Genomic DNA, 16,457 nt, shown 5'->3' with positions numbered 1-16,457 from the left:
AAAGCCATGTATCATGGTGGAAGTTTCAGCTTGGACATTAATCCTCAGAATCTCTTATGAGAATATTATTGTTGTTGAATGCTTTAAGCATTAAAAAGAGGAGTCCATTATCTATTTTCTATGTTATCCCGGTTTGGATGTCCTCAAGTTGATATCTATCAAAATCGAGAAATCAAATGCGATTTATCTCCTTGGACCTTTGTACAGGTGGCATAGAGGTACCCCTTTGTGACACTTGGTTGAAACATATGTAATGCAATGATAATCCATGAAAATCCGAGCTAATTAGGACAAGGTGCGTGCACTATTGGTATTCGATGCATGAGGCTTGCAACTTATAGGAAGTTTTATGCAAAACACATATGAATTATTACTACCATTGACAAAATTGTTTCCATGTTTTCAAAATAAAAAGCTCTAGCACATGAGTAATCCCTTCTTCCCTCTGCGAAGGGCCTTTCTTTTACTTTATGTTGAGTCAGTTTACCTACTTCTTTCTGTCTTAGAAGCAAACACTTGTGTCAACTGTGTGCACTGATTCTTACATGTTTACTTATTGCACTTATTATATTACTTTGTGTTGACAATTATCCATGAGATATACATGTTACAAGTTGAAAGCAATTGCTGAAACTTAATCATCCTTTGTGTTCCTTCGAAACCTCTTACTTTGAATCTATTGCTTTATGAGTTAGCTCTTATGCAAGTCTTTTTGATGCTTGTCTTGAAAGTACTATTCATGAAAAGTTTTCGCTATATGATTCAGTTGTTTAGTCATTATATTTTTGTTAGCAAACTATTGCTTCGAATCACTTCATTCAGCTCATATGCTTTACAATAGTATTGATCAAGATTATGATAGTAGCATGTCACTTCAGAAATTATCCTTGTTATCGTTTACCTACTCGAGGGCGAGTAGGAACTAAGCTTGGGGATGCTTGATGCGTCTCAAACGTATCTATAATTTCATATGTTCCATGCTAGTTTTATGACAATACTCACATGTTTTATATACACTTTACATCATTTTGATGCATTTTCGGGTACTAACCTATTAACAAGATGCCGAAGCGCCAGTTCCTGTTTTCTGCTGTTTTTGGTTTCAGAAATCCTACACAGGAAATATTCTCGGAATTGGACGAAACAAAAGCCCACAGTCTTATTTTCCACGAAGGGTCCAGAACACCGAAGAGGAGACGGAGTGGGGCCACGAAGCGGCCACCCCACAAGGCGGCGCGGCCAGGAGGGGGGCGCGCCGGCCTATGGGGTGGGCCCCTCGGGTGCCCCCCTGCGCTGCCCCTTCGCCTACTTAATCCCTCCGTCGCGAAAACCCTAGTACCGAGAGCCACGATACAAGAAAAGTTACTGAGACGCCGCCGTCGTCAATCCCATCTCGGGGGATTCTGGAGATCGCCTCCGGCACCCTGCCGGAGAGGGGAATCATCACCGGAGGGCTCTACATCACCAGGCCCGCCTCCGGACTGATGCGTGAGTAGTTCATCCTTGGACTACGGGTCCATAGCAGTAGCTAGATGGTTGTCTTCTCCTCTTGTGCTATCATGTTTAGATCTTGTGAGCTGCCTATCATGATCAGGATCATCTATTTGTAATGCTACATGTTGTGTTTGTTGGGATCCAATGAATATTGAATACTATGTCAAGTTGATTATTGATCTATCATATATGTGTTATTTATGTTCTTGCATGCTCTCCATTGCTAGTAGAGGCTCTGGCCAAGTTGATACTTGTGACTCCAAGAGGGAGTATTTATGCTCGATAGTGGGTTCATGCCTCCATTGAATCTGGGACAGTGACAGAAAGTTCTAAGGTTGTGGATGTGTTGTTGCCACTAGGGATAAAACATCGATGCTTTGTCTAAGGATATTTGTGTTGATTACATTACGCACCATACTTAATGCAATTGTCTGTTGTTTGCAACTTAATACTGGATGGGGTGCGGATGCTAACCTGAAGGTGGACTTTTTAGGCATAGATGCATGCTGGATGGCGGTCTATGTTCTTTGTCGTAATGCCCTAAGTAAATCTCATAGTAGTCATCATGATATGTATGTGCATCTCTATTCTGTCAATTGCCCAACTATAATTTGTTCACCCAACATACTATTTGTCACGCCCCAATTTTTGCAACTATGATTAATTTGTACTTAATGCAAAAATTAGGGGGAACAAAAACTTTTTCTATAAACTAATTAAGATGAATTGCCTTGATCTGTTTGTTTTAATGAATTGCTTTGATCTGCCGGTAGTTGAATTGTCTTGATTTGCTTGTTGAGTTTTGTCTTGAGATAACCCAAAGGACAACACCTCTAGTGGTAAAATAAACAACTCACCTAATAAAACACATGTGTGACTTAGGAAAAATTGTTTTCATTTTTACTACATAAAACCCTTCTCCTGATGGCAACTTGAGTGTACCATCTTGATATTCCTCTTTGTGTTAATCTAGCTCAAATCATCCTTAATTCAAAACTTGGGATCATCTACCCCTTTGCTACATTTTTCTCTTATACCCAATCATCTTGGTTGTTTTTGGAAGCCAAGTCAACCCTCTGTTTTGGTAGTCTTAAAAGTTCCAGACTTTGGCAGTTGATATCTAAGCAACCACCACTGTTATTGCTAACCTCGATGCATGGATCTCATCTGTGCAATACCCTCTTCAACCTCCACGTCCTGCATGTCTCTGTCAATCCTTGCAACTCATATATTCAACTTGATCTGGTAACCTATCCCATGTTTCAGCACCAGATCACTTCTTCCTCTTTTACCTCTCGTTTTTGTTTTCATCCAAGTTTTATCTTCACAAAACCAAGAGTGGGAATGATGGGTACATTTTGTAGCCACCATCCACCCTTGAGAACACTCCTTCCTAAATTAGCTTTCTTTCTCAAAAACTCTATTGTTTTTCTTTCTCTAGTTTTGATCACCAAACTGCTTCTAATTTTATAAAACTCTTTTCAAGATATTTCTTCAAAGAAAATAAAGAACTGAAATGGGTTTTGTTTTTCATCCCATTTCTACCAAGTACTGATTTCTAAAACATTATTTCTACTTTTCTTCGTTTTAACAAAAAGCTTGTTTATGGTACCTATACCATTTCTTGTTTATTTTAAAGTTGAGAAAAACTCTACTTCAGAATGTAAGTAGAGAATTTTGACCTCCTGATACGTCTCCAACGTATCTATAATTTCTGATGTTCCATGCTTGTTTTATGACAATACCTACATGTTTTGTTCACACATTATATCATTTTGATGCGTTTTCCGGAACTAACCTATTGACGAGATGCCGAAGTGCCAGTTCCTGTTTTCTGCTGTTTTTGGTTTCAGAAATCCTAGTAAGGAAATATTCTCGGAATCGGACGAAATCAACGCCCAAGATCTTATTTTTCCCGGGAGCTTCCAGAACATCAAAGAAGAGTCAGAGACGAGCCAGGGGGGGCACACCACCAGGCGGCACGGCCTATGGCTGGGGCGCCCCCCCTATGGTCTGGTGGCCCCAGGCCCCCTCCGAGGCTGCCCTTTCGCCTATATAAAGCCCCTGCGTCGAAAACCCTAAGAAGATAAGCTACGATACGAGAAAAGTTCCAGAGCCGCCGCCATCGCGAAGCCAAGATCTGGGGGACAGGAGTCTCTGTTCCGGCACGCCGCCGGGACGGGGAAGTGCCCCCAGAAGGCTTCTCCATCAACACCACCGCCATCTTCATCACCGCTGTTGTCTCCCATGAGGAGGGAGTATTTCTCCATCGAGGCTAAGGGCTGTACCGGTAGCTATGTGGTTAATCTCTCTCCTATGTACTTCAATACAATGATCTCATGAGCTGCCTTACATGATTGAGATTCATATGAGCTTTGTATCGCTACTAGTCTATGTGCTACTCATGTGATGTTATTAAAGTAGTCTATTCCTCCTACATGGTGTAATGGTGACAGTGTGTGCATCGTGTGTTTCTTGTCGTAGATTATGATCATAATCTCTTGTAGGTTATGGAGTTAATTATCGCTATGATAGTATTGATGTGATCTATCCCCCCTTCATAGTGTAATGGTGACAGTGTGTATGCTATGTTAGTACTCGGGCTATTTTGCAAAGATCTATTATGCTCTAAGGTTACTTAAATATGAATGATGAATGTTGTGGCGCTTGTTAACTCCGGCTTGAGGGAGCTCTTGTAGCCCTACACAACGAATGGTGTTTGTCATCCAACAAAAGAGTGTATGTAGCACAAATGAGAAGAAGTTATTATTTATTATGCGATCAATGTTGAGAGTGTCCACTAGTGAAAGTATGATCCCTAGGCCTTGTTTCCAAACATCGAATCACCGTTTACTTACTGTTCTATTGCATGTTTACTCGCTGCCATATTTTATTCAGATTACTATTACCACTCATATACATCCATACTACTTGTATTTCACTATCTCTTCGCCGAACTAGTGCACCTATACATCTGACAAGTGTATTAGGTGTGTTGGGGACACAAGAGACTTCTTGTATCGTGATTGCAGGGTTACTTGAGAGGGATATCTTTGACCTCTTCCTCCCTGAGTTTGATAAACCTTGGGTGATCCACTTAAGGGAAAACTTGCTGCTGTTCTACAAACCTCTGCTCTTGGAGGCCCAACACTGTCTACAGGAAAAGAAGCGTGAGTAGACATCAAGCTATTTTCTGGCGCCGTTGCCGGGGAGGAAAGGTAAAAGGCACTCATACTCCGGTCCCAGGTAACTAAGTTATTTTCTGTTGCCGTTGTAAGTGCTCGAAGCTATTTCCTTTAGATCCTGCAATTGCATCTTTTGGTTTCTTGTTTACACTAGTTAGGCATAATGGAAAGTAACAATGAGCTTCTTATTCTATTTCCTGAGTTAAGACATGGATTGTTTGCTGCGAAAATTAAAAAATCTATGGAATCTTATTTGCATGCTAGTAGCAATGATATTAGTATGAACGCTTTGAACACCATTGTTGCTAATGATATGGAAAATTCTAAGCTTGGGGAAGCTGGTTTTGATGAGCATGATATTTTTAGTCCCCCAAGCATTGAGGAGAAAATTTTCTTTGATGATACTTTGCCTCCTATTGATGATGATTATAATGATAGTGGTCTTTTGGTGCCGCCTACTATGGAGAGTAGATTTTATTATGATTATACTATGCCTCCTACACTTGATGAGAATAATAATGATAGCTACTTTGTTGAATTTGCTCCCACTACAACTAATAAAATTGATAATGCTTATGTGGAGAGTAATAATTTTATGCATGTGGCTCATGACAAGAATGTTTTATGTGATAGTTATATTGTTAAGTTTGTTCATGATGCTACTGAAAGTTATTATGCGAGAGGGAAACATGGTTATATGCATCTTAATAATATTAAGTTTCCACTCTTTATGTTGAGAATCTTGAAATTGCGCTTGTGTTGCTTTTCTATGCTTGCCACTTTGTTCTTCATGAATCTATTTGTGTACAAGATTCCTTTTCATAGGAAGTGGGTTAGGCTTAAATGTTTTTTAAATTTGCTTCTTGATGCTCTCTTTTGCTTCAACTCTTATTTCTTGCGAGAGTATCATTAAAATTACTGAGCCCGTCTTAATGGCTATAAAGAAAGAACTTCTTGGGAGATAACTCATGTGTTTATTTTACTACATCACTTTTGTTTTATATTTGAGTCTTGGAAGTTGTTACTACTGTAGCAACCTCTCCTTATCATGTTTTTTGTGCCAAGTAAAGTCTCTATGGTAAAGTTGATGCTAGATTTGGATTGCTGCGCAGAAACATCATTGTTGTCTCTCACGATTTCGCGCAGAAGTCTCTGTAAAAAAATCAAAACAATCTGCCAATTTACGTTCATGATCCTCAGATATGTACGCAACTTTCATTAGTTTTGAGTTTTTCTGTTTGAGCAAGTTAAGTGCCCCTGCAAAATTCGTCTTTACGGACTGTTCTGTTTTTGACAGATTCTGCCTTTTATTTCGCTTTGCCGCTTTTGCTATGTTGAATGAGTTTCTTTGTTCCATTAACTTTCAGAAGCTTTGTGCAATGTCCAGAAGTGATAAGAATGATTGTGTCACCTCTGAATATGTGAATTTTTGATTATGCACTAACCCTCTAATGAGTTTGCTTGAAGTTTGGTGTGGAGGAAGTTTTCAAGGGTCAAGAGAAGAGGATTATATACTATGATCAAGAAGAGTGAAAGGTCTAAGCTTGGGGATGCCCCCGTGGTTCATCCCTGCATATTTTAAGAAGACTCAAACATCTAAGCTTGGGGATGCCCAAGGCATCCCCTTCTTCATCGACAACTTATCAGGTCACTTCTAGTGAAACTATATTTTTATTCCCTCACATCTTATGTACTTTACTTGGAGCGTATGTGTGCTTTTATTTTCGTTTTGTTATCTTAGTTTTCTGAATAAATTCATGCTTGTGTGGGAGAGAGACACGCTCCGCTTTTTCATATGAACACTAGTGTTCTTCGCTTATGCTTTTAATGTTCAAGGGCGAAAGTTGATCGCTTCACTTGTTGCTATTTGGTTGGAATCAGAAAATGCTTCATATGGTCTTGAATAATTTGATACTTGGCAATTGTTTTGAGCTCTCATAAATCATGTTTAAGCTCTTGCATCATGTAGTTTAAATCTAGTAGTGGAGAACTACTGTAGAGCTTGTTGAAATTTGGTTTGCATGATTGGTCTCTCTAAGGTCTAGATATTTTCTCGTAAAAGTGTTTGAGCAACAAGGAAGACAGTGTAGAGTCTTATAATGCTTGCAATATGTTCTTATGTAAGTTTTGTTGTACCGGTTTATACTTGTGTTTGCTTCAAACAACCTTGCTAGCCAAAGCCTTGTACGGAGAGGAAATGCTTCTCATGCATCCAAAAACCTTGAGCCAAAACCTATGCCATTTGTGTCCACCATATCTACCTATTATGTGGTATTTTCTGCCATTCCAAGTAAATACTTCATGTGCTACCTTTAAACAATTCAAAAGCTATTATCTCTTATTCGTGTCAATGTTTTATAGCTCATGAGGAAGTATGTGGTGTTTTATCTTTCGATCTTGTCATTTACTTCTGACAGACTTTCACAATGGACTAGTGGCTCATCCGCTTATCCAATAATTTTGCAAAAAGAGCTGGCAATGGGGTTCCCAGCCCCAATTAATTAACTTGCATTAATAATTCTCTTCACATGTTTTGCCCTGATCTATCAGTAAGCAACTTAAATTTGCAAATAGACACTCCTCCATGGTATGTGAATGTTGGAAGGCACCCGAGGATTCGGTTAGCCATGGCTTGTGTAAGCAAAGGTTGGGGGAGTGTCATCTAATAAATAAAACTAAAGTACATGTGTAAACAAAAGAGAAGAGGGATGATCTACCTTGCTGGTAGAGATAACGTCCTTCATGGGAGCCGCTCTTGAAAGTCTGGTTGATAAGGTAGTTAGAGTACCCATTACCATTCGTTGACAACAACAAACACCTCTCAAAATTTTACTTTTATGCTCTCTATATGATTTCAAAACTTGAAAAGCTCTAGCACATGATTTAATCCCTGCTTCCCTCTGCGAAGGGCCTATCTTTTACTTTATGTTGAGTCAGTTTACCTATTTCCTTCCATCTTAGAAGCAAACACTCATGTCAACTGTGCATTGATTCTTACATACTTGCTTATTGCATTCATCATATTACTTTGTGTTGACAATTATCCATGAGATATGCATGTTGAAAGTTGAAAGCAACTGCTGAAACTTATATCTTCCTTTGTGTTGCTTCGATGCCTTTACTTTGAATTTATTGCTTTATGGGTTAACTCTTATGCAAGACTTTTTGATGCTTGTCTTGAAAGTACTATTCATGAAAAGTTTTGCTATATGTTATCTATTTGTTAGCAAACTATAGATCATTGCTTTGAATCACTCTATTCATGTCATATGCTTTACAATAATTTTGATCAAGATTATGATGGTAGCATGTCACTTCAGAAATTATTTGTGTTATCGTTTACCTACTCGAGGGCGAGTAGGAACTAAGCTTGGGGATGCTGATACGTCTCCAACGTATCTATAATTTCTGATGTTCCATGCTTGTTTTATGACAATACCTACATGTTTTGTTCACACTTTATATCGTTTTGATGCGTTTTCCGGAACTAACCTATTGACGAGATGCCGAAGTGCCAGTTCCTGTTTTCTGCTGTTTTTGGTTTCAGAAATCCTAGTAAGGAAATATTCTCGGAATCGGACGAAATCAACGCCCAAGATCTTATTTTTCCCGGGAGCTTCCAGAACATCAAAGAAGAGTCAGAGACGAGCCAGGGGGGGCACACCACCAGGCGGCGCGGCCTAGGGCTGGGGCGCGCCCCCCCTATGGTCTGGTGGCCCCAGGCCCCCTCCGAGGCTGCCCTTTCGCCTATATAAAGCCCCTGCGTCGAAAACCCTAAGAAGATAAGCTACGATACGAGAAAAGTTCCAGAGCCGCCGCCATCGCGAAGCCAAGATCTGGGGGACAGGAGTCTCTGTTCCGGCACGCCGCCGGGATGGGGAAGTGCCCCCAGAAGGCTTCTCCATCAACACCACCGCCATCTTCATCACCGCTGCTGTCTCCCATGAGGAGGGAGTAGTTCTCCATCGAGGCTAAGGGCTGTACCGGTAGCTATGTGGTTAATCTCTCTCCTATGTACTTCAATACAATGATCTCATGAGCTGCCTTACATGATTGAGATTCATATGAGCTTTGTATCGCTACTAGTCTATGTGCTACTCATGTGATGTTATTAAAGTAGTCTATTCCTCCTACATGGTGTAATGGTGACAGTGTGTGCATCGTGTGGTTCTTGTCGTAGATTATGATCATAATCTCTTGTAGGTTATGGAGTTAATTATCGCTATGATAGTATTGATGTGATCTATCCCCCCTTCATAGTGTAATGGTGACAGTGTGTATGCTATGTTAGTACTCGGGCTATTTTGCAAAGATCTATTATGCTCTAAGGTTACTTAAATATGAATGATGAATGTTGTGGCGCTTGTTAACTCCGGCTTGAGGGAGCTCTTGTAGCCCTACACAACGAATGGTGTTTGTCATCCAACAAAAGAGTGTATGTAGCACAAATGAGAAGAAGTTATTATTTATTATGCGATCAATGTTGAGAGTGTCCACTAGTGAAAGTATGATCCCTAGGCCTTGTTTCCAAACATCGAATCACCGTTTACTTACTGTTCTGTTGCATGTTTACTCGCTGCCATATTTTATTCAGATTACTATTACCACTCATATACATCCATACTACTTGTATTTCACTATCTCTTCGCCGAACTAGTGCACCTATACATCTGACAAGTGTATTAGGTGTGTTGGGGACACAAGAGACTTCTTGTATCGTGATTGCAGGGTTACTTGAGAGGGATATCTTTGACCTCTTCCTCCCTGAGTTCGATAAACCTTGGGTGATCCACTTAAGGGAAAACTTGCTGCTGTTCTACAAACCTCTGCTCTTGGAGGCCCAACACTGTCTACAGGAAAAGAAGCGTGAGTAGACATCACCTCCTATGTTCCAACTAGCTTCCTCTCAACATTTTCAAAATTCCATTCACTTGGGTTCCTTCCCAATTGTCCCTAGACAATCGAGGTGTGTCCTATACCTCTCACTTAAACTCTATTTCAAATAACAACTCTTGCACATCTTATGCACATCTCTTGTCTACCACATTGTATCCCCTCATCCTCCAATTTTTGATCAAGTGGATGATCATTTGATACTTTCAAATGAACTCCCTTCAACTAAACCCTAGGCTCAGGGAGTATTTCAAACCACTCCCATTTGACCTCTTATTTGTAGAACAACTTATAATTCTTCATACCCATCTCACTCCTCTATTCATTTCCATCATCACCTTGACCTCATGAATTGATGGTTTATGTCAATATATTCATCCTTGTGAGTATATGGATATTTCACTCACCATGTCTCTTAGCCTTGCTCTACAATTATCTAAACCACCATCACCGCCCTATCTACCTTGGCATGTTCATGCGTTGTTGCATGTGGTCAATCCCAATCCTTCCAAATTTGATTTCATATAAAAACCTCTTGGGTCTATCTCTCTCCATCATTTGTTTGTCACAAACAAAGTGATAACAAATTTTCCTTTTAATGCATATCACTCTCATTCTCTATTTCTATCTCTATGTCTCCACCTCCATCGACATTACCTCCTCAACATCATGCCTTGTCTATACACATGGATGTTGTGCATCTCTCTCTCTCTTTGTTCACTTGAGTTTGAATGGAGCCGGCCATTGTGTTTGCATGCAATTATCGGCCAGCCATTCCTCTCCATTTTCCTTCCTCTACAAGGCTTGCCTCCCAACTACCCCAATCACTAAATGGGCAGCCACCCACCTTGGCCAATCAAAGAAGGAGGCAGCCACCCCTCTCCCTCTATAAAAAGGACTTGGCCGGCCACCTCCTCCCCATTTGCTTCTCATTTTCCACTCCCCACTCCTTCCTTCACTTCCTCACACTCTTCTCCTACCTCTTCCCCACGAAATATTGCTCCCCCAAGGCTTCATGGCCGGCCATGGCCATGAAAATCCACCAAGATGGAGCTCTCCTCCTCCCTCAAGCTCATCCTCACCATGAGAGCACCTCTCACTCTCTTCTCCCCTAACCCTAGCTGCATCCATCTCTCTTTCTCCTTCTCCTCTCACAAGATTGGATCTTGATGCAGGTGCATGTTGGTCCAAGCATGGAGAAGCTTCACCTATCCTCAGATCTGAAGTTCTTGACCCAAGTTCGTCCAAATCCTTGCAGTAATTTCTGCTATCTTGCTGTTTCAGATTCTGTATGATTTTGTAAAATCCTCCAAAACTCGTGTGCAGATCCAAATCGAGTGATTAAAAGTTCCACAGATAGATACTGAAAATATCTACAACTTGGCGTTGGTCTCATCCTCAAATTCGTCACAGATTTTCCTCGGTAAATAATGTTCTGTAAACATGCAGATTACCTGTTTGTTAAATATGTTCCGTTTTACCAAATCTTTTTGAGCAAACTCAACTGTGGGTGAAAGCCCTCTTCAATACCTTCATTTTGGCGGTGGTTTTACTTCGAATGACCTCCTGAAACTGAAATAGTTTACAGATCAAGATCTGGTCAGATCTGGCTTTGTCGAATTAAACCAGGAGCTTGGGAACAAATTTTTGAATGAAACAAAGTGGGTAAGAACCAGAATTTCAATACCTTTCAGATGCAACTGACCTCATATTTTTATGCATTATGTATGATTTGTGGTGAATTAAACTTGTTCTGTGTGTTCTGCAGACATGGCTGTTAGCTTTTAAATCACCAAAAATCCATCTTTGAACCTAATTGAGTGATTCCAACTTTATAGGACTGCTGTATGTTTTCTTAATCATCTCCAACAAGTTTCAAACATTTATCTGTTATGAAAATCCAGTTATAAAGAAAATGCTAAAGGCATACAGTAACCTTGTTAATCCATTTGTGAGAGTTTCAGAAACTATTTGAACCCAAATCCAATTGTGTATGCATCTCTGTTTAAATATCTTTCAAATGCCAGTGGTCTCATATTTTTAGGATTTTTCTACGATTTATGGCTTACAGATCTTGTTTTCTGTACAGTCAGATTCAAACAAATTCCTAAATTTGTAGGATTAATATTTTTGAGTGAATCTAATTGGGTTAGTCTTGTATTAGTACTGGCCATCTAGGAAAAATAGTGTTAGTCTCTATTCATGCATAATTGTTACTGTTAATAATGTGTGTGTGTGACATGGATTGTTGAAGCAAAACTTTTTGATTTATTTGAAAACTATAACCACCTCTTTGTATTAAAATTTCTCAACCAATGTTTTATGATTGCAAAACAAAACCTTTGCAACTTAACCTTAGTTCTATTGTTAGGCTTAAGTTTTCAAATGGTGTGGAATATTGTTTACTTCCTTTTTGTTGGTAGTGTTTTGTAAACAAAATAAAATAAAAAGAATGATTTGTGCTTTTCCAAAAATGTTTGAAAATAAAATTTAAACGTTTGTGATGCCAAACTAATGCACTTGTCCTCTTCATGATGTTATCTACCAGGGGATAATTGGTTTATACCATGGTGATAACCGAGAAGGGCAATTTCTAAGTTGTGATACACTTATACCTTTACTAGGTAAATAAATTGGGTTTTCTAAATTAAAACTCTTAAAGTTGTTTTGTGGTATCTATAAGTCCTTAGTATGGTAGCCCTTAATTGAATGGTTAAATCTCTGATTGTTGTATGTTTGTTTTGTTGGTGCAATGTGATTGATTGTGTTCCTTTTATATTTTCCGGCGATAGATGCGAACGATTCCGGAGAAGAAGAAGTGGAATCGGACAAGGATTTTATTTATATCATTGGTATTCTTATTTGATGGAGTTGAAGAAGTCCGGGGACAAATAAGCCAAGGCAAGCCATCTCTTGATCTCCGAATGTTGAATCATATATTGTGGTTACTTATTCTTGTTTCTTGTTTTATCTTGTGTTGTTTCTACTTATGTTGATGGAGCATGCTCACCGTGAGTATGTTGGTTCTCTTTGACACCTCACCTACAATTCCCCTTTTGGGAAATGGTGATCATCACCATTATCTTGGTGTAGCCTCTAAGTGTGATGGTATGCCCACTTACCTTGAGTGTGTCGACCTCTCGACACCCTTTTGGCACCCCTTAGTGGTATGATGATTAGTATCATGCCCTTGTTATACCTTCTAGTTTGATTGATGCCCTGCATACTTACTCTCGAGTATGTGGAACCCCTTGTTGATGTTAGGCATACTTACTCTCAAGTATGTTGAACCCCTTGTTGTTGTTATGCATGCTTACCCGAAGCGTGTATGCCCCCTTGACCACCTATTTTATCATCTTCTTCGTGGTATGATGATCAACATCATGACCCTTGTTGAACAATCCTACCTATGTTGTTCCCATCCATGCTTATCCTAAGCATGTATGATCCCCTTGACACCTCAATTATCATCTCCTTAGTGGTAAGATGGCTAGCATCGCGCCATCGATATATCTTAGCTCTTACATACAACTTTATGTTGGGAAAACCCCGATGTTTTATGTTTTGGAGAAACTTTGAAAACTTTGGGAAGATGTTGTCTTGCCCAAGTGTTGTTCAAAAGAAAGGTCTTGATGTTTCGGAAAGTGGTATGATTGGTTGTGGACAAACAAAGGAAGTGTGGGTAAAATGTTTTTAAAGGAGCACTGCGTATAAGTGTACGCTAGCCCAACTTTTATCGCGCAACCACTCTACCCCAACATGGGAACGGGGCTTAGCCCTAGTTTGTTGAAGCTGGCATGAGACACCTTCACAACTCTCTAGGAGGGTCACGATGACCTCTGACGCTGGGTTGCGCTCTGAAGGAGGCAATACATTGTAGTTGTCTATAGCCGGATGATTACTGATGGTCTTCTGTCGTGGCGCCGGAGATACGCTCAAAAAGGAGGTATGCTGCCGGGGTGCCGGGAAGGGGTAAGCCCGCAGGGAAGGACTCATGTCAGTGGAGATAAGCGAAAGGTTATGTTCGGGTATCCGTCGTGGCATATGTTGTTATGCGGGGATGATGCCCACACGATAGGTATCCGAATAGTTGTGGAGAAAGTGTGCAAACTCTGCAGAGTCCAATCTATTCGAATAGCCGCGTCCGCGGTCATGGACGGGTTGCAAAGGCCTACCTTAACCTAGGCTAGTTTTGTTTTAGAAAAGCTTTACAAAGAAAAAGAGAAAGTTGTTTTCGGAGTACCGGAAGGGTACGGGAAAGTGGTTGACCATGTGAAGATGGTCGGAAAGGAAATAAAAAGGGTTACCCCCATCCTAGTGTTTTATGTTGTAGAAATCTTTTGAAGTATGTTTTTCAACAAAGATGTAGAGATGTCGTAGTCTATCTTTTGAAGTATCTTCTTCAATAAAGATATAGAGATGTCATAAAAACCTCATAGTGTCCCCTTCAACTGTGATGTTGGGATGCTATATCCACAAGAGAAACTATCTCTCTTCACATGATATATCCACAAGAGAAACTGATTCTCCTTCACATGCTATATCCACAAGAGAAACTATTCTTCCTCTCTTGTCTCTTTTAGTTAGTATTGTTAGCACCTTTCTTGATGGTTTGCGAGTACAATTCCAATGTACTCACGGCTTTGTCCCTGGATATTTACTTGGCCAGACCTGGAGGACTTCGACAGATGAAGAAGGAGTTGACGACGTCTATGCGAGCTAGGAACGTCTTCCCAGTCAGTTGCATGTAGGGTTAAGGCAGATGACTTGGGCTCTACGCTGCTGATGTGTTTCCGCTACTCTGGTGATTAGATTAGGCCCTTCGAGGCTATTATGTAAAAGATGGGTCATGTGATCTCATTGTAATTTTCTTATTTCCTTTTGTAAAGGATGATGTAATTTGATATCAGTTCGGTTATGTGTTCACGGCACACTGATCATGGGAACGTGAACTGTATACATAACAGGGTATTTCGGACAGCTTGTCCGGGGTCCCCACAGAGCTGGTATCAGAGCTATCCTGACTGTAGGAGACCTTAGTTAGCATGGACGTTAGTTAGGAAACAATTACTTGGACAAAACTATTTATGAAACAAATTCTTTCTTTAGTCGGAAGCATAGCTTCTACTCCCCTTATTTATTCAAAGCTTCTAAATTCTTATCTCTCCGCTTGATGGAAATGTTTGAAAATCCTTACTCTGTTGTCTCATCCACTTCAAACCTACATATTGGACGATGTCCCCAACTCAGACCGGAGACTCGAACTCAAAGATGGATCAATCCCTCAGGAGAACTTATGTATATCCAATAGCAGCTATTGAAGATTGGATGCCGACTTAGTCGTGCTCATGTAGGGATGTTAACCTCATATCTTTGGTTGTCACCAAAGTATGTCAAAGGTCTGACCTTTTTCCTCCGTGGACTTGCACCTTTTTGCAGTCGTCTGGGATCAAGTCCTCAGTTCTTGACTAGTAATTTTTAGGCCAGCCACCAGAAGTTGCCGACTTTGGGATTACCTCAACAACTACCCCTCTGAAGACCTCACGTCCTCGGGATGATGAGACCATAAGATCTACGCAGTTTTGGCCTCCACCTCAACATCGACGAGACAACACCAGGCCTGCGTCACCACCAACTACTACAAGAGTCCATGTTGAAGTCAATGCCAGCAAGATGAAGACGCCAACATATGTGACCAGCCCCAAACCAATAGGATGGATAGGACAAACTCAATCGCTTCAATTGAGCTACCCCCACGTATTAGGAATCCCTGGGTACTTAGAGTACCATGTCTGGTGTGATGATTGTTTGTAGTTTCCTAAGTGTGTTTGATGGCGTGTAACTCACACGTTCGTTGGGAACCCCAAGAGGAAGGTATGATGCGCACAGTAGCAAGTTTTCCCTCAGAAAGAAACCAAGGTTTAATCGAACCAGTAGGAGCCAAGAAGCACGTTGAAGGTTGATGGTCGCGAAATGTGATGCGGCGCAACACCAGGGATTCCGGCGCCAACTAGGAACCTGCACAACACAACCCAAGTACTTTGTCCCAACGAAACAGTGAGGTTGTCAATCTCACCGGCTTGCTGTAACAAAGGATTAAACGTATCGAGTGGAAGATGTTTGCAAAGAAAACAGTAAAACAAGTAGATTGTATGCTATGTAAAGAATAGGACCGGGGTCCACAGTTCACTAGAGGTGTCTCTCCCATAAGATAAAAGCATGTTGGGTGAACAAATTACAGTCGGGCAATTGACAAATAGAGAAAGGCATAACAATGCATATACATGACATGGTAAATATAGTGAGATTTAATCCGGGCATTACGACAAAGAACATAGACCGCCATCCAACTGCATCTATGCCTAAAAAGTCCACCTTCAGGTTATCGTCCGAACCCCCTCCAGTATTAAGTTGCAAAGCAACAGACAATTGCATTAAGTATGGTGCGTAATGTAATCAACAACTACATCCTTAGACATAGCATCAATGTTTTATCCCTAGTGGCAACAGCACATCCACAACCTTAGAACTTTCTGTCACTGTCCCAGATTCAATGGAGGCATGAACCCACTATCGAGCATAAATACTCCCTCTTGGAGTTAAGAGTAAAAACTTGGCCAGAGCCTCTACTAATAACGGAGAGCATGCAAGATCATAAACAACACATGAATAATAGATTGATAATCACCATAATCATAGTACTCTCTATCCATCGGATCCCGACAAACACAACATATAGTATTACATATAGATGATCTTGATCATGTTAGGCAGCTCACAAGATCTAACAATGAAGCACAACAAGGAGAAGACGACCATCTAGCTACTGCTATGGACCCATGGTCCAGGGGTGAACTACTCACTCATCACTCCGGAGGCGACCAT

This window comes from Lolium perenne, chromosome 5, assembly GCF_019359855.2.
Source record: "Lolium perenne isolate Kyuss_39 chromosome 5, Kyuss_2.0, whole genome shotgun sequence".
In the NCBI taxonomy this organism is placed as follows: Eukaryota; Viridiplantae; Streptophyta; class Magnoliopsida; order Poales; family Poaceae; genus Lolium; species Lolium perenne.
The sequence above is the reverse complement of the archived record's forward strand: the minus strand, read 5'-3'. Positions refer to the sequence as shown.